Consider the following 19,088-nt stretch of genomic DNA (forward strand, 5'->3'; position numbering starts at 1 on the left):
CGGTATCTCTGCAGTGTGGGATGGTCCAAGGTCTCCCCCTGTGCCTCTGATGTGTTCTGACCCCTGCCAGCAAAAAGACACATACAAATACCAAAACATGCTGCATGTGGGTGCTCAACGCTGCACACATATTACACACACACATGCAGCGGAGAGTGTTTAGAGTCAAGGATCTGCTCACTCTTTCAGATACAAATCTAAAACATCATGCACACACAAATGGCAACATATGCACACCCTCTTTCATGCACATGCTTACACACACACACACACACACACACACACAAGCAGCCTTACTCAGAGAACAAGAATTAAAGACCTCTCTGATCAGAATTCGCCCCCGCCTCCCCGTCTCTAAGAGCACAGAGGCTGGGTCCCTGTCACTTTAACAACATGAAATTACAACCCAAATGGGATGTCAGGGGTTAGCAGTGTCTCTAAGAGAACTATGTGAATATATTTCCTCCTATGGACTTGCCCCCATCATGACCTCCCCCTGGAACAAGAAGTAACCCGGTGATTGGCGTTTTTACAGCCAAATTAAACCGTCTTGCAGGCTGCTGAAGGCAGGAGGAGAAAGCAGCCGTTCCAAAATTAGTGAGCCATCATCATGACAGAAAGTAGCGGGGACATGGTGTCATCCAGCTACTGTATCGATTAACCCATAAATAGTATATGGCCTCTACACTGCGGCTCTCCCAGGCTTACACTGTAAATGGAAGTTATCTCGGCTGTGCATCTGTCTTGCTTTGCTCTGTGCATTAAAAACCCTGATATCAAGAGAGTGCTACCTGGCTGGGTGTTTAGCACATCATGAAAAAGAGGACATTATGCATAGAATTTGTGAAATGCAAATTGAATCTTGGATGCTTTTAGTGCTTTACCATTATCGTGCTGATGATAGTGTGAAACAGAATGTCTTTTAATTTAAGAAAAGAAGAAAGCATGCAAATCTTACAATTCTTCCTTTTTTTGTAAGAAATGCAATTCGATACACGAGGTGAGGATATTTTTTTGAAAATATGCAGAATCTTTTATTTAGGACTACGTGTGATTCTCTCTTATATCAGGTAGCCCTGCTGTATTATTCCCCCCTTCTTGCGCTTGACACCAGGATTATCATAAAAGAGGAACGTCTGTCAAGCCTGCACTGATTTGCACACAAGTTCGCCCAATCAATCTCAAAGTTGGGATTAAAAAGCACGAGCTGCCTCTATTTTTCTATTGAAATCTTTTGGCAAAAAAAGGGAGAGGCCTTTCAATTTCATAGCCTCCAGAACACTCAAGTATTCATTGCGCTCTACTTTTCGCTTTCAACCTCTCTGCGGGAGGCAGGACTCATGACATCTATGTATGCTGCTCCTATTCACAATGCTATTCAGCCTTCAGATGTGTGCTGCAAGCGATCCCTCAATACCATCAGATCGCTCTTATTGGCATGCGCCCAGTTATGGGCCTGTCCAGAAAGGCAGCGCAGTGCAGTGTCAGAGTGCAAACTGACAGTTCTGTTCTCAAGAGGAGTCCCATTCAGCGGCGCTTTGTCCAAACAAAGGACCAATCTTTTATAATGTGGCAAAGTTTTGGCTGCTATTCCTGAAAAATGCGTCTGAATACAACTTAAAAGGCGGCAAAATGACACTGAATAGGGTTTCTATTTATTTCCTGCAAACACACACAAGTGTCTGTGTGCGTGCTTTGTTGTCTCATCTGTGTATTCATGTGGGTACGTCCATGTGTGGGTGTGTGTGTAATGCATGGCCCTGTTGAGAAGAGTGATTGCTTTATTCCTGCCATGTAGGTGCTATGGGGGCCAGGGCCGTGTCTTTGGGCAGCTGTATGGATGGCTTGAGGAGGTCTCCATCATTCATAAAGCACACTCCTACATGTAGAATTGATCTCGCAAAGAAACAGGGTGGCAATAGCAGTTCATCAGTCTTCCCCGACCACAAATCACTCGGAGGTGTCCCCCCGGGGGAGAGGGGACACCATTGTCAGTGCAGCGGTCCCCTCGGACAACAGAAGGGGCAGGGCAGGAACTCTCGCTCATACGGTGGCCCCAAAGTGTCCGGTGAAATGTGAGCAGCATCCGTGTAAATATGCTGTAAAGCTCAAATGATATGTGCACTATAAATAACATGCAGAAAAGACTATTACAAGCACTTTGGCTGACAATGCAGCTAAACCAAGCCGTAAAAATAAATAACTTTTCTATTATCTGTTTGAATACACATTTTCATAATTTACTGCTGCTGTTTAGTGTATAGAATAGATATATTAGAGGCAACAGATGATTCAAGAGGAGATAGCGGCACAATCGCTATATTAAAGCTCATTCTTCACAGATAGGATTCATTTTGAAAAAATGCACCTACACGCCAGGCGCTGAAGTCAAACAGGTTTTATAAAGGATGCATAATTAAAGCTACCTTTACTCATAGTGTTTAATATATGCATCTCAGCCTATTAATAACCCAGGTCATTAATTTGTATAAATCAGCTATGTATGGCACCGAGTAATTTCCACTCCTGTAAAGAGAATTGGTGAGATGAAGCTCTTGCCTTTGGCCTTGGGTTGCACATTACACTCATCTTACATTAGGGCACATGCTTCTCCTCCTCCTCCTCCTGCTGCTCCTCCTTCTACCGTTTGGACTTTGTCATTGATCTTCATTCTAAAATAATCTCTTATCATTTCTCATTGTAAGCCTGCAGAGAAACCTTTTCCAGATCCCAATTCATTAGCTTCACACTGAAAATAGAAAAAGCTCAGGGAAAGGTGGACATGTGATGGAGGCTCAGAGTAAGCACCTTTAAAATATGTCCACCAATCCACCTTAAATACTCATGATCTTTCTTTAAGCCTTTTGACATGCGACATATTTCTTATTGGGGCCATTTGTGCCCTTAAGCATGAACTACGTTGTGTAAAATATCACTTTCCAGCTACATTGTTGTCGCTCTCCTCTCACTTTCCGAGCCTTTTCCCCTGTTATCAAGCTGTATAGTTCAGTTTTCAGTTCATGTCTTCATTAAAAAACATTAACATTCACAAACTGAATGGGTCGGGCATTGAAAAGGTCTCCTTAACATTTCTCACTGCTCCTCCCCAGACAAGCAACTCTTTCTCAATCATTGTCCAGACGGGGAGAGGGGGAGACAAAGTGTGAGACGAAAGAGGATTTTTATAATTTTGTGGTAAATTATTATGAAAAATCTGATAAGGTTCATCCTTTAGGGGAGGTAGATGACTCCACGCCGTTTCAATTAGCGCACTTCTGATTGTAGAGGCAGAACTCAGACGATTGATCAAGTCTCTCTCTCTTCTTCTCTTTCCCTGCCTCATTGCCCAAAAGACCCTTTTAAAATATTCAGGTAGATTATGAATGGTTACACCCCTATCTATTTATATCTCCTTTATTGACAGTATTACATTTATATGGAGTCAAGGTGAGGGATTTAATTTAAGACTCTTGCAGAACTGCTGAGAATATTTAGAAGACTGATTAAGGAACGATGATTTATATGATTAACACTTTTCAGAGGAAAAAAAAGTTTAAGGATCAGTCGTAACTATTATGGATTTGCTGCGTTTTGCCGTTATTTTCAATTCTGTGCAAATTCAGGAATATTTCAATAAGTTTCCGGAGCTATGGTCTCACTGAGTGACTAATAATTGTGGTGTTACCTTGTTATGGAAATTCAAAGCTACGTCTGGCACATCGCTCCTCTGATGTCACGTCAGTCTGCTTAGTGCTGTCAGCTTGTGTTTGAGAGAGGGCTGATTTCTCTCTTTCCCCTTCCCTCTCAGGCGGGGAACATAAAAGGGAGGATGTTTATGATGGACGGGCAGCTTTTTAAAGAGAAGCATCACAGGGTGTTGGATGGGAGGGATCCGAATCAGGACGGCTGTGATGTGACGAGACAGACAGGAACATCCTTCTCCCCGTGTCGAGATGTCAAGCAGGGGGAGTCTTAGCAGAGTAGACAGTATCATCACTCTCCCGAGTGAAGCAAGAATTCGCAGGGGAGGAGAGAAGTGGAGGGACAGTGGTGCAGAGCGGGCGTCGTCTCTGCCATGTTGGCCTGACTTTTGTGTCAGGTTGGGCTTTATTCTTTGTTATCCTGCACTTTTGCTTATTCATTGTTACCCTGCTCATGTTATAGTGCTTGTAATATGTGTTTGCATGTACATAATAGCTGTTTCGCATGTTATCTTACCATTTGTACACAACAGTGATAGTTTTTAAGTAGTAAAACACCCAAAATATTTAATACATCAAACTGATACTGATTCATGTATGAAGCTCTTTTAAAGGCAGTAGTTAAGCATTTTGGGAAATAGGTTTGTCAGCTTTCTTTCCGAGAATTTAGCTAGGGAAAAATATGCACTCTTGTGTTGGTAGGCTAAATTTGAAGCTACAACCTGGAGACAGTTAGCTAAGTTCAGCGTAACGACTAGAAACAGGGGGAAACAGTTAGCCTGGCTGTGTCCCATGGTAACAAAATCCATCTACCAGCTCCTCTAAAGCTCACTGCCTAACACGTTACATGTCGTTTGTCGATTATAAAAATCACAGCGTAAAACAACAAGTTCTAGTTTTACAAGAGGTTATGTGCCAGACTTTTCTATGCCAGATGCTACGACTTCTTTGTCGACTTGTCATCACCGTTGCCAGGCAACCAACTGAGAATTCAGGAAGTCACTGCCCCTGGCGAGCCTGCAACTCCGCACCAGTCTGTTAAAACTGAAGAAGCCTCTTGTATGAGAGGTGAAAGTTCAACAAGAAACTCAAGTAAGTCCAGTTGCCTACGATACCAGATTACCATGACCGGGATGACTGAGAATATTCACCAGCACGCCCCTGGAAATAGTCTGATACCTAATTTATTTCAGTCTTAATGCAATGCTAAGCTAACCGGCTGTTAGCTGTAGCCTTCACTGTGCAAACCGTCATCAACATGTTCTTTTCCCAACTTGTTAAATATCACAGCTCTGTCAATGGACTTTGATGTCTACATATGATGTGCTAGGCACCTTCCTGTGTCTGTTGTTTATGTTCCAGGACACTGTGTCCATTTGTGCTTGTTACATGTATTGTATATTTTCCAAGTGCAATTCTGTTTTCACAGGAAATTAAAGTTTCTGCTTGTTTGGTGCATACCAAAATACGCTTACGACTAGGGTTGCAATGGCAGGACGTCATGATAACAGTCTCAGAAAATATCACATTTTCACGGAATCACGGTAATCCTTAAAGGAATGAAAATGGAGGGGCTGTTTGTGGTTAAACATTATTAAACGTTTTATTACTATGATTGTAACATAAAAGTATTTTTAAATGGAAGTATGTGTAAAAAGTCTTCCTTTTGAAAACAAATAAAGTTAAGGTGTCAAGGTATCAAGGTATAGAAAGGTTTAAATGTCGTAGATAAACAAATGTACACGGTATGATAACCATCAATTTTCATATCACAGTATATCTTGAAACCAGTATACCACGTCTTGTTTTAACGTTTATTTCCTTGTGCAACAAAAGCACATGGTTAGGTTTAGAAAAGAAACATCATTATTTGGCTTAACATTCACACAGGAAGTTAGGTACAGTACCGTACGTAACCCGAAGTGACATGTACCTAAACTCTTGATTTGTGTTTCTATCACAGACAGTACTTGTAAATGTAGGCAAGGTTGTTGTCACTCACTGCTCCGTCCAGCTCTTGTTGTATATCCTCTTCCCTGGTGATGCAGAGGAACATCTGCACCTCGTTGATCATCCACAGAACGGAGTTGCTCGCCAACATTTTCTCCAAATGAGGAAACAGAATGCAGTTCACATAAACCAGCTGAAATTCATGTTCACTGTTTAAACATTCTGGGATCCAGTCATCACGAATGCATATGTCATTCAAAAAGGACAGTAAAAACAAAGGAATGGTCAAAGTTGTCATATTAACATTTAAGGTGCATATATGGATTCACGTCATCAACTCATGCATTGAGTAACATTACAAGTAAATGTACCACCTTAAAAGTCGCCGGTAGGTGTAGCAGTAGCCTTTGAGCAGCCTAATGAATTAGATCATGTTTTTTCTCAGTCGACTGTTAATGAAAAAAGAATAGCAAAACATCAGTTCATGTTACACGATCCAGATTCATTTCACATTGAAAATGCAAAAAAAAAAAAAAAAATCCAATATAAAATGACGTTACAAAATTGTTTGAGTATATATAATAACAACAGGTGATGTGGTATGATACAGTTGTACTTCGGATATAATTGGTCCTTGTTTTATTCATCCCTACATGAGACTAACCAAAGGTAAGCTCTAAAGCAGACATACTGTTAAACTTTTCATGGCTCGTGTCTGTGGAAGCATTTTGTGAGGTGCCTCTTCCTCTTGAATTACGCTTGAAAGACATTCCTGTCTTAGAAATAATCTGCATAAATTTACACCTTTTAAAAATGTGCAGGTTCTGTCTTTCTCCTCCTCTGCCTCTTATCCTGTTTGGTAATTAGCCTTTGACCCCCCTGGGCTCACGCAGGCGTGAAGATTGAAGGACAGAGATAGTTTAAGCGATGGATTTGTCATCGAAATTTCTCATCAGCCTGAAATCTTGAGGGCAGAGCTCCCAATTTATTACATTACAGAGCACATCTTGTAGCACTATCACTTAGGAAGGAAGTGTCAAGCAGAATCTGGCTTTGACTGTCATGCCAACTCCATTTACCTGGGTTTTACAGCGTGCCCCTTGACTTTGCCATGTGTGGAGAATCACTAGATGCTGGTGATGGGCAGTAATTCCCCTGCCTATATGAGTGAGTGATCAGAATTCATATTAGCATCTTTACACGCTGATGGCAGCCTGTCACTCCAGGTGCCAAGTGGTCTCCTTGGACTGCGGTCAGTCACTCAGGGAGGAAGCAGCGTCCCATTTTTATCCTGCTGGAGAGAAAAACATGGCTGGTTCCATCTGGAATGCAGAAAATGGTATTTAGTTATATAGATTTTAGGACAGGGAAAAAAACTCTATGCTTTGGTTTAAAATGACTATTTCACGGTAATATGTCTCCATTCATGTGATGTATATGTTGGCAGTATGAACATCCTTTTGTATTCATTTTAAAAGGATCTCAGTGCAGCAAAAACGGGTCCTTCTATGTACATTTTCTGTTAGCAGCCTCTGATTCTGTTGTATTGGTTTCTCTGTCTGTAATTTCATGAGATTAATGACACTGTCACACACTTGTGAAGCGTCCTTAACTAAGATTCAGCGGCATAATGTCCACTCCATCTTTGTTTCATTTTTCCCATTCAAAAGGCATTCCAATCAGCATTAGGCCATCTTGAATCCCTCCTCGTTCTGGCTACTGCGCAGCGTCGGTGCCAGTGTTGGAGGGGGAATGTTTTTGCCAAACAGATGGAAAAGCATCACTGTGTTGCACACACACAGACACACATACTTCCCTCTTGGTGATTTCACGGCCTGCATTGACATTCAGTCATTCATTACAAAGTGAATTAATGTGCCAGAGTTGCAGTTTCCCCTTAAAAACAGATGTCGCCGGAACATCTAATTAAGCGACACACCAAATCATTGCCTCTCGGTCATCTCCAGCCATTTTGCTTGTATACAGGAAAGTCCCTCTCAGATACTGTACTGTAAAGCTGTATCTCATCTGGATCGGGGTAGGTAGGTGTTGTCGCTGTGACCTCGGTGCCCAATAACCTAAATCACCATTTAAATTATTCACACAATAACGACACCGGAGCACTCCATTATGAACATTATTGCTGAGAAATGGGCTCGGCTGAGGTGAAGGATGAGTCTTATCTTTCGCTGTCAGTTGGGGCATTAGTCATGGTAACGGGTCCCTCAGACCTGTGTTCGGGGTTTTCATTGAGCTTTACATAGCAGATTTATCACAGATCACTAGCTGATGTCAACGTCCTAACAATGAGACGAGATGACCGTCTAAAGCTGTTCAGCCTCAGCATTGTAATTTAAGGTCTGGATAATGCAGTATGTGGATATAAGCATGTGATCTGTGGGACGTTGTAATGTAACCTATGTGCTGTCAAAATTGTGTCACGGCTTTTACAGATTGCAACGATACAGAATTCCACTGCTCCACTTTGACGTTAACATCTACATTTACCGCGGCTCAGGAGTAAATGAAACTTCACAGACAGAAAAACTTTCCATTTGAACCAAACAAGACAGAAGAACGGAAAGTGTTTTCCTCTGTCATTGCTCTTTTTTCCCTCCGTCAAGAAGCCAAACTCAATTTATGTCAAACAAGGTTTAAAGGACCTTGGGATTAAAGCCATAAACTGGCTGCTGTCAGACCTGAAGCCCTGCTAACAATTTAGTGCCAAACCGGCGTTGTTCAATATAATTTCATATTATATCATGTCACGACACTGTGACAGCTACACATCAGCCCAGTCACAGCTGGTTTGCCCTGAAGAACTCCTCCGATGTCGGCTCCAATCGAAGCTGACTCCACTTTGCTCTGATCTAAAATGGGAAATCTATCTGAAGTACTCTGTGGGGAGCGGCTACAGCTTTTGGTAACGAATGCTAACAGGTCGATCAGGTAATGAGAAGAGATATTTGGGTGGGTGGGTGTCTAGTGGGGGGGACTGGTGCTGTAATGGGCCTGCCAAAAGCCTTCACTGACTCCATTATAACAGCTAGAGACAGCGCTAATGGAGTACTCACCTATACAGAGATGCACAACAGCTACAGTGAAATCAACAGCATATGACTGGAATGTTTCTCCTTTTTGTGGCAAATGTGTTTGCGATGCCAATTAAGCCTAGTCCTATTTAAAGGCACGCTGTCCGCGCTAATGTGGACACACTTGAAAACAATGTTTATGTGTCAAAAGTTTTCTGTGTACAGCTGCATTTTCAAATTGCTATCCAGAATTCTGCCATCCACATGAAAATGCCAAAGCATCAGACAAATGTTTGAATCTCCTCTGCCGGGCACACGCTGGCAACTCGAACAAAAAGCTTTAGGCAGTTTCTGCCAAACAGCTTTACACCTTTTTAAAGTGACGTGTAACAAACATGGAGAAGTGTGCCGGAGAGACTTTCAACAACATATGACAATCAAATGTCTGAAATTACATGACAACTATAGCTAAGCCTTTTCAGGTTGCAATCAGGTTTTCTCATCCACAAAACAGGACAAGGCTGATGTTTTAAAATGATTTATAGAAGACAGATAATATTTTTAGTTCAGTTTAGAAAGAATGAATGACAACTTACTCAGCAACACAATGTATGTGTGTTTATATGCTCACTAAGCAGCAGAATGGCAGGGATATCAGTGTTACGTTATCATATATTATATCATTGGTTTTATGTATCACTATTGTTTTCATGGCATATTCATGTTGCTAAAAGTAAAGCTACTTTTTATTTAGGGGTGGTTTAATCTGTAACAATGCATCATCTTTTTTAAAGTGATCATATTTTATGTGCAAAATCTAAATCTGCAAAGTAACCAGAAACTATACAAATGTCTGACAAGTGTAGTGGAGCAGTAGTGTTAAGTACCATAAATGAGAAATGCGGCTGACTCATTGGGTTTTTAAATGCTTTATTTAAAGATGTAGGAACATTTTCTCAAAACACAAAGGAACATTTAATCTTCAGTTTTTCTGAAAAATCCCAAATGACCACATTTTGGTGTGTACAGTTTTCTTTAGAGAGCAACAATCAGGGGTGTGAATATAGACAGTGCAGGCAGTGCAGTTGCACCGGGCCCCTGGGGTGGAGGAGCCTGTAAAGAGAGTGGGCCCTTGCAAGTGATTCAGATTGCCACCTTGGAAATACGCCTGTGTTCTGAGAGGAATGACTAAAAGAAAAGAACAATATTATTAATTTAAAAACGGTGCCATATCCTATCCTATCCTCAAAAAGGCTTTTTTTCAATAGTCAGTAGCTATTTTAAGCAAAATAATATGCTTTTTCTATATAAGCTATAAAATCTATAAATAAACTATAAATTCAATTAAATTACTAACTTCTGACTTCCTTTGATATTGTGTCAGCTATGAGATGTTTTTTTTTTAAGATTATTTTTTGGACGTTTTGCCTTTAATTGACAGGACAGTGTGAAATGGGGGGAGAGAGAGAGAGTGTGGGGGATGACATGCAGCAAAGGGTTGCAAGCTGGAATCAAACCTGCAACCGCTGCAGCAAAGCTTCGCCTTTGTACATGGGGCACCGGCAATATCCACTATGCTACCGATGCCCCGAGATGATATTTGTTGAATATTATATATGTTAATGTTGTCCAATGTCAAGTTTTAATTGTGTCGAGGCAATACATGCATGATAGCGTGCACAAGGGCCCTTCCAAATAGTGTGCAGTGGGGCCCATTATAACATCCTTACACCAGTTGCAACAATATGCTATATTCTGTATATATACACACATATACATTAATTACAATATATCAAGTTATTATATTTTTTAATTCTGTTGTTTCATAATGTTATTTTTTATTATGCACATACATTATGAGCCATATACTGTTTAATTGCAATAAACAGTATGTTAAATTGCATACTGCATACATCTCTCTATGTGCTTGCCCATATATGCAATTACTGTAATTTATATGCTGCAACTTAATTGCTCTATTGCTGTACATATTTATATATATAAACTGGGCAAACATATTTTATTCTTAGGTAAACTAATATATCAAAATAATCTTTATTTTTATCTAATATCTAATAATACAATATCTTTGTATGGGTTTTGTGTATGTCAGCACATTTGTTCTTATATGCAACACGTGTACTCAGTTATTATTGTCCATATCTAAATATATGTATGTTTCATAAGAGGTTTGAATGTGGTCATTTTCATATGAAATTTAATCACCTGGGTTTCATCTCATAGTCTGACGTAGTGCATATGTTCAGGTTCATGTCGGCCATCATGGCCCAAATAGTCTTTTAATGTCATATCCTTGAGTTTCCCTTTTCCACAGGCCTCTCAGGCCTCTCTCGTTTTAATCTCAGTCCTTACACTGTACATCTATGAGTCCCTTTAAGTCAAACCTCTTGAGCAGAGAGCGACAGAAGAGATGTGAGACTGCAGGAGCAGAAGGACGATAGGACAATTTGTACAATAGTCGGAGAAGGCAGAGAGGGAGAGTGACAGAGGGAGGGTGAAACCTCCACGTGTTTGATGGTGATTGGAGACATCACTTACACAAACAATGAGGCGGAGGATGACAACATCTTCTGCATGACGAGTGTGTTTGTGAAGGCTGTCCTCACACAACGGAATGGCACTCTGAATCATCCTCACGCCTCAGACGTGTACGCAGAGTGACACGCACAAACACATCTAAACACACATGCACGCACAATGAGATTTCACTTCACATTTTCCAGCCCGATGTCATATAAAGTATGTAACTACAATTGGTGGGGAAGAGACACGGGGTCACTTTGTAGGAGGAGAGGGTATGCCTTGTTTGTCAATCGATATACAAGCACTCAAAGGAGAGACATAAAAGCAGGTGTTGGAGTTTCAGAATCAGAAAGATGCGCACATCTCTAACACAGAAAAACACTGTTTGAAAGAACTCTGCTCCTCTCACTCCACTCTCCATCTTCGCTTACCCTTTCTGTCTTTCTCGCCCAAACGTAAATGGCTTTGACAACTCACTGGTCTATGGCCATTCCACAGCACTATCCTTTCATTCGCCTTCCCCTTTAGGGTAATGTGATTTTACACAGTGGAAGTGGAAGCTCTCGCACATCCAGGACCGGGGGATCAGTGAGCTGAGCAGACAGGCCAGATGTGGCTAGCACGTTGAGAGGCGCACAAGAAATAGAAGACAATGTGGTGGCTCCTGGTCTCACCAAGCTCCTGAAAGAGAATCCACTGAGCCATTCTGATGTACAATTTAGCCTCAAAAGAAGTTCAGAAAGTTGTTAAGAAACTGCAATTCCCCAATATTTTGTGTCCAATGTCCAAACCAGACAAAAAATATTTTTAGTAATCTGATTTGTTGGTTCAAAACTTCTACAGAGGCCTGCTACAGCTTATGAATGAAAGGCCTTAAAGCCCCTGAACATGTTGTTTCAACACTTCAGTATTTCTCTATAAGATTAAATATTCATAAGCAACAAGTAAAGTTAAAGTTTTTTTGATAGCTGAAGAATGAAAAACTCCACATCATCTCTTCACATCAGGACTGCGCTAGAGTGGTTTGATCAGATTTGACAGTTATGGTTGAGCTGAAGATAAAATAGGTATCCAGTACAGATAATGTACTTTTTATGAGTATTGTCTGAGTAAAATGTATTGATATCCATACCAATGATAAAGGAAAATTCTTATTTGTGAAGCTGCATTCAATCTCTTACTCTTGTGATTTAAAAAAAAAAAAAAAAAAAAAAAGATCTGACGTTCAATCCTGACGTTGCTCTGTAAATAGTTTTTCTTTTAAAAATACCTAAATGAATAAATATAGCAACTTCTGATCAAGCCATCTAAAAATCAGACTTAAAATAACACCAGGTTGGATCCAACCCATTTCTAATTTGAGTCCCACTCACATTCTGTTTAAACCCCTCCCATTTCGAGATATGGATTCAGGTGATTTAGTTGGTTGAGCAATAAAGATACAACTAGCCTACTACTCGTTCATTACTAATGACAGTGTCTATGCAACATTAGCAAACAGTCCATGAACATTTGTTGTAGCCGACTTTAAACCAATGAAAACTCAGATAAAAACATAAGTACAGAAAAATCTTATCTAAAATAAGTAAAACATTTGTTATATAACCAAAAAAAGATTTTGTGTTCATCAAGTGGCAACCTCCAGGGCTGAAAAATGAAGTCAACATAGTGGTGCCAAAAATTGCAGTTCCTCGAATGGCCACTTGGGGCTGGCTCTGGAAACATGTTAACAGCCTGGTGCAAAAAACAGTTTTGGTCTCTATCATTAATTTCCTCCTTTATGACAACTGTATGGGGATGAATTTTTATAGAATTCACCCATTTACATTTTATTAAGGGTTAAAGACATGTATACGTAAGGGCAGGGCCGCTTGAAATGCTGTACTCAAGGCATCCACAAACCAGTGGGTGACGTTACGATAGCTACGTCTGTTTTTACAGTCTGTGGTGATCATGTAAGACCCCACTGCTTATAGTAAGAAGCTGACTGAGAATATCATCGGTGTACAGGGCCTCAAAGTCCTGCCTATTAATGTCTTTAAAAGAGTTGTGTTTGAGGGGTGACCTCTAGCTCACCTGGTAGAGTGTGTGTGCTCCATGTAGGCTGAGTCCTTTGCAGCACTCCGTCCCACGGCCCTTTACTGCATGTCATCTCTTCTCTCTCCCACATTTCCTGTCAATCTTCAGCCATCCTATCAATAAAGGCAAAAACCATGCAAAAATAATCTTAGAAAAATAAAAATAAAAATGTTTGTCTTGTTAAAAGGAGGACAAAAAACAATCTCATAATGATACAGGAAGTAACATTATTATTGCAAATGTAGTTGTTACCTCCCCCAAGGAGGTTATGTTTCCGGTTTGTTTAATTTATCTGTTGATTGATGAAAAACTACTGGTCCAATTTTTATCAAACTTGGTGGAACAGTGTAGCATGGGCCAAGGAAGAAGTCAATAAATGTTGGAGTGGATCCGAATGACAGGGCAGGTACATGAATCAGTTTTCAGTTTTGTTAACATTGCAAGATAGCATTTGGTCGTAACCGAGGTGTCTGCTCTGTCCTTCTAGTTTTAAATGTTATGTGTTTGGTTGTTGTTGTTTTTTCACAAAGATTCTAGGCAAAGTGAAGACTAATATGAAGATTTAAATAAATAAATTGCAAGTAAGTAAATAAAATAATTTGTTACAATAAGTAACTAAGTTCTTTTGCAGGCAGGAAAGTGTAAACAGACTACTCTGATGAGCATTATCTTCTGAAAATTTTTTGATGAGATTTTCTTTTCCCATCATAACTGAATAAATCTTAATCCAAAGACAAAGTGATCAGGCGTTTGCTCAGGCTTTGAGATGCTCTCTATGTGAAATTTGGGCTGAATAAATTAGTGTTACTAATTAAAACATTATTTGCTTCACCTGGTTTATGCTCACTGGATTTGTCCCATTATAACTCCTGCTATTTTGCCTGCTTGTTAAAAGCTTGTTTTTAATTATAGACTTTTATTTTACTTATGCAGTTATCGTTATTTGTGATTATTCCCCTCTCCACATCTGTCACACATGACAAAAGAGCATTCAAATGTGTGTGATCACTGGAGAAAAGGTCCACTGCTGTTTCTTGCCCTTTCCACTGGGAGGTCAAAGTGCACAGTCCCACACAACAGCACCACTGGAGGTGATAATTTTTCAGTGCTCAGTGGAGCAGATGATGCAAACGTGGGGCTTGAACAGGGTCCTTTGCGTCACACTACAGTGCATTGTGCTGACTGGTTATACCGATTATGTTGTAGTGTGTTATTTAACTTTAACAAATGTCATATACAGTGTGGTTACTACATTGTGTTGCACTCTTTTAGTCATTATCGCACAGTCCAGTGCTACCACACAAGTGCTACCTCTCCTCTTCAGGTGTGGTCCTCCCAGATACAGACCATCAGCTGTGCAATCCACCATATTCTGCTGCCAGGCTAATAAATGGCTTGTGTCAGTGGCGGTGTCAGTCTATTGGTTGCTCATTTTGAGTTTGTCTAGGGGTTGGAGTGGAGCTTTGCATTCTCCGCCGCTCTGCTCAGTGACTGGCAAAGTCCTGACTTTATTGATTTCTTTCTTCACTGCTCTTTGTCAAAATATCCAACTGCGGACCTTAAAGACCTCCGCCATTGCTCGACATCTGCAGCCACACACGGCTCCTCTTCTAATGGTCGACTCGCTGCACTTTGTTTTTTGAAGGAGGAGGAAGGGATGATAGGCTGTGTGAGCGGAAGATGATTGGAGAACACAATCTAAAGCCTCGGCAGCTCTCTCTCTCTCTCTCTCCCCCCCTCTGTTTTTCCTCTGTATCTCACTCTCTCTCTCTTTCCATTCTGACACAGAGAAAATATTGTACACTGACTGGCTCCCATTGAATCCACGTTGTGATTCATCGCCCAATTTCAAACTGCCAAGCAGCTAAATTGCACCAGGTCTGCCAAAATTCATCCCAGGAACACGCAGGAGATGTGAAAAATTAAATGTCATCGTGGCACAGTGGAAAACTTTCACCTCTCATCGAGCAGAATATGCTCGCTTCATTCTGTACTGATGGATGATGGCCCGGGGCTATACTTAACCTACTTAGTAATGTCATGTACCGCAGAATGTGTTTACTTTTGAAAAATAGTGAGAAAACATAAACTCTATCAGAGCTTGACATCTCCGCATTCTTCCTCCAAATAAAGTGGCTTTTTATGTTGATGCAGGAATGAATTTTCCCCCTCATCAGACTTGTTTGCTGTATATCATGTACTAACGCTGGAGGTGTAAAATAATGTAGGCGAGATGAAAAGACAGATACTGTTTCTAAATATTAACGGATATCTGTTAGACTTCACTGCTTAAATATCTGGATAAACTGAGGGGGTGATTATAATTTCCTCACATGGCTACTCTTTAGGGGCAAATTTGAAGTTTTATCAGGGAAAGTTATGTCGTCCAGACATTTTGAAGGGATAAAGGTACATTATTGAGTGTGAATGAGAGAGGGTGAGAGACAATGGGCTGAAAAGCAGAGAAAGGATGAGGTTGGGAGGCAGGGAGAGGGTAGGAGGGCTGAGCGATGACTGGCTACTTTAGCAATTAAAATGTGGGGCAAAGACACAGAGGCTTGGTTTGACCGAGAGACTGCACCATTCATCATCCCAGCTGCCATAAAGCAGCAGTAGATGGAATCTTTGATTTGAGCTTCACAGGAACATAAATCAAAATCCAAACCATGGCCTGTCAGGGCCATCGCCAGAATAACCCATTTGAGAGAGGGAGAAAGAGGAAGAGAGGGGAGGTAAGGTTGGAGAGAGTAAAGGTAGTTACTTTTCTGGCTTTGCACACACACGCGCACACACATACACAAAGACAGATACAGTTTACAGACACACACCTTTGTCCCTCCATATGTATTTGAAGTTCAGACGCAGCTGCCTCACACCCCGGCACAATATCGAATCCAGGGATCATTGATCAAGTGGCTGGGTCCTGTCAGTGGCCAGTGGTGTGCCTGACCTGCCCCGCCCTGCCAACATCTCCCCGTCCACCCCCCTCCTCTCTTCATACCCTCGAATACAAGGCGGAGAACAAGGAAGTGAGGTCATGCCGCGTGTACACCCATCCATCTAAATAGCATGACAACGACAGCTAATAAATCATTCATTCATTGTTTAATCTATTGTCTGCTCGGGCAAAAGTCATGTGGCTGATATGAAGACAGATTTACCCCATGCAGGTGGGGCCCATTGGAGAGGGATTTTGACTGTTACTGGTTTCCTTATCAATTAGTAATGTGTTCATTATACCTTGGAGCAATTAAAACCACTAATGATTGAAATAACATGGAGGGTCTTTTATCAAGTCACTGCCAAAGTAATTTAAGCCAATTTAGTCATACATTTTATTTTCGCTGGAGGCTTCGGGGTTTCAAACATTGTGATTTACCGGTGCGTGGCAGAAGTTGACTGAAAGATGAATGATGGCTCATCTACAAGTTATTTCAACATCACCTGCACATATGCAGCAGCGACTCTAATAATATATTCATTTGGGAGGGCAGGCAGGAACGGGGGGGTGTGGGTGAGGCTCTGGACTCGCCAGCAAGGTCATGGAAGGTTCAGTTTAAATGCAACGCACAATCCCAGAGGGATGAATATTTAGGTTGATCTTCTCCACCGCGAGCCATGTCTAATTCATTATAATTACAGAAAGTCTAAGTGAAGGCAGCGTGTTATGAGCAGAGGTAACAACCCTAACATAACCTTATTATGGTGAGGTTACGTTTCCCCCAGTGCAGAATCAATGTAAAACACGTGACCTGAAAAAGCTCAGGACAGGTTAATGAGGCTACATTTGGGATATGCATCTCATTATGGCAGCCAGAGGGAAGGTCACCAAACATCGCTGTTTACCTTAGCCCGCCGCTTAACAGACTCATCCTTGAAAAGCGGGGTGAGATGTACCAAAAATTCCAGCAAATCATCACGTTGTTATGGTATGACTCGGATACAAAAAGCACCGGTGCTCATATTCCATTTGGGAAAGGTCATATGCGTACGTCCCACGGCGATCACGACCGCCATGTTTGACCTGTTGTTAAAGCGACGATAGCAATTGTTTTACGCCAGATGAGTCTGATACACAATATGATTTAGAAGCCATAAAAAGCGATGAGGTAGTGTTGATCTCTCAGACAGCTATCACTGCTGATGAATGATTGAGCTCGGGACGGGCTTGAAGCCGACGATGGGAGGCCATGAGAGGGTGCGTGTTCATTTATGTGGTGGCGTATAGCAGCCAAAAGCGGTGTGTGGCACTCCTGTCTGTGCCCGCATGCGGAGCGTGGCATTAGTCAGAGTGTGTAAAGCCCTACCAGTCAGACGGGAGATGGGTTGAGGGAGATGAATGGGAGGCAGGTTCACTTTATTACTGTCACTCTGCTCTCTCCCAGTCTGCCTCAACCTCCCCACTACCACCCATCCATTAATCACATGTTACTGCCTCCTCCCTCCCTCCCTCACTGTCTATTTCTCCTCCCTCCACCTTTCTCCTCCTCCTCCATCACTTCAGCTATCCATCTATCCCTCTATCGTTCACAATTGCATCACTTTTTTCCAAACTCTCACTTACTTCTCTTCCTCACACCCTCCCTTCTATCATCCTATTAAGTCCTGACTGTCTTAAGTCTGCTACTCCCTCCCTTATCTTGAGGCAGACTTTAACATGAAATTATGGCTTTATATAAGAAAAATTTACTTCTAATATGACATAGATCAGCATAAATAACAGAATCCTCTTTGGCTGGATTTAGTTGCACCAGTTTTTTTGTGAATTTATAGCTTGGTTTGTGTGTAAAGTCTTTTCTGATTTCTCAGTGGCTTCTTTCAAACTTAACTAAATGGGGTTAGTAGTAAAAGAATGATTTGTATCACTGCAGCCCAGTTGCCAGGAGAAAAGGTTGGCATTGTACGTTTCTGCAAACTACAGATACATTTGTATGTTTCATACTTATCATATTAATGTTTCTAAAGTGACGTAGTTCTGATGCGAGATGAGGGGATGGTGGATGGCACATAGGCGACACACCTGCCAAGCTGCACCACCACATACAACAACAACAACAGCTGTTATTGAATCAGACATAGCTGCGTTTCGCTTGTGCCACAGAAACTGGGTATTTTATTCCAAAACATAATCTTTTCCGAACCATGACCAAGTGTTTTTGTGCCTAAACATGATCCCATGTTAGCCACAGTGTTGGTGGAAGGTAAAGAAATGTAACATCTCAATATATCTGAGTATGTACATACAAATGTTACAGATCCCTGGTTTTCAGAAATGTACAATGCCAATCTGGTGACTGGGTGGAGCAACGTTCCATCAAAAGCAACTAGCTACGTAAACAGGAAATCAAGCTGTAACACAACTGTGTGAAATTAGTTTCAGGAGGCCTACCAATATGTTAAAGCTAACAACCAATTTTTTCTAAATGAAGGTATGGTTTTAATTGTATATATAGATATGTAACAAACACACATGGTATGGATGATATGATATTCACAGCTGGTTGTATTTATGCAGTTTAGAATGAGTGGAAAACATAGTTACGCTAACCTAACCTAGCCTGATGTTATTAGCCTAATGTTTTGCAGTGTTTGTGTTAATTTTATGAATAGCCTACGTAACTTAAAATCTTGCCAGTTTTTAAGGAATATGTTTGATAACAGCAAAACTATACCATAGCAACCGAGTACAAACTCATGCAACGCATGCAGTATAATCCAAGTCTCATTTACCCAGTTGTATGCTCAGTACTTCCCAAACACATACATTTTTGGTAATCCTTTA

The sequence above is a fragment of the Epinephelus fuscoguttatus genome, linkage group LG4 (assembly GCF_011397635.1).
Source record: "Epinephelus fuscoguttatus linkage group LG4, E.fuscoguttatus.final_Chr_v1".
Classification (NCBI taxonomy): Eukaryota; Metazoa; Chordata; class Actinopteri; order Perciformes; family Serranidae; genus Epinephelus; species Epinephelus fuscoguttatus.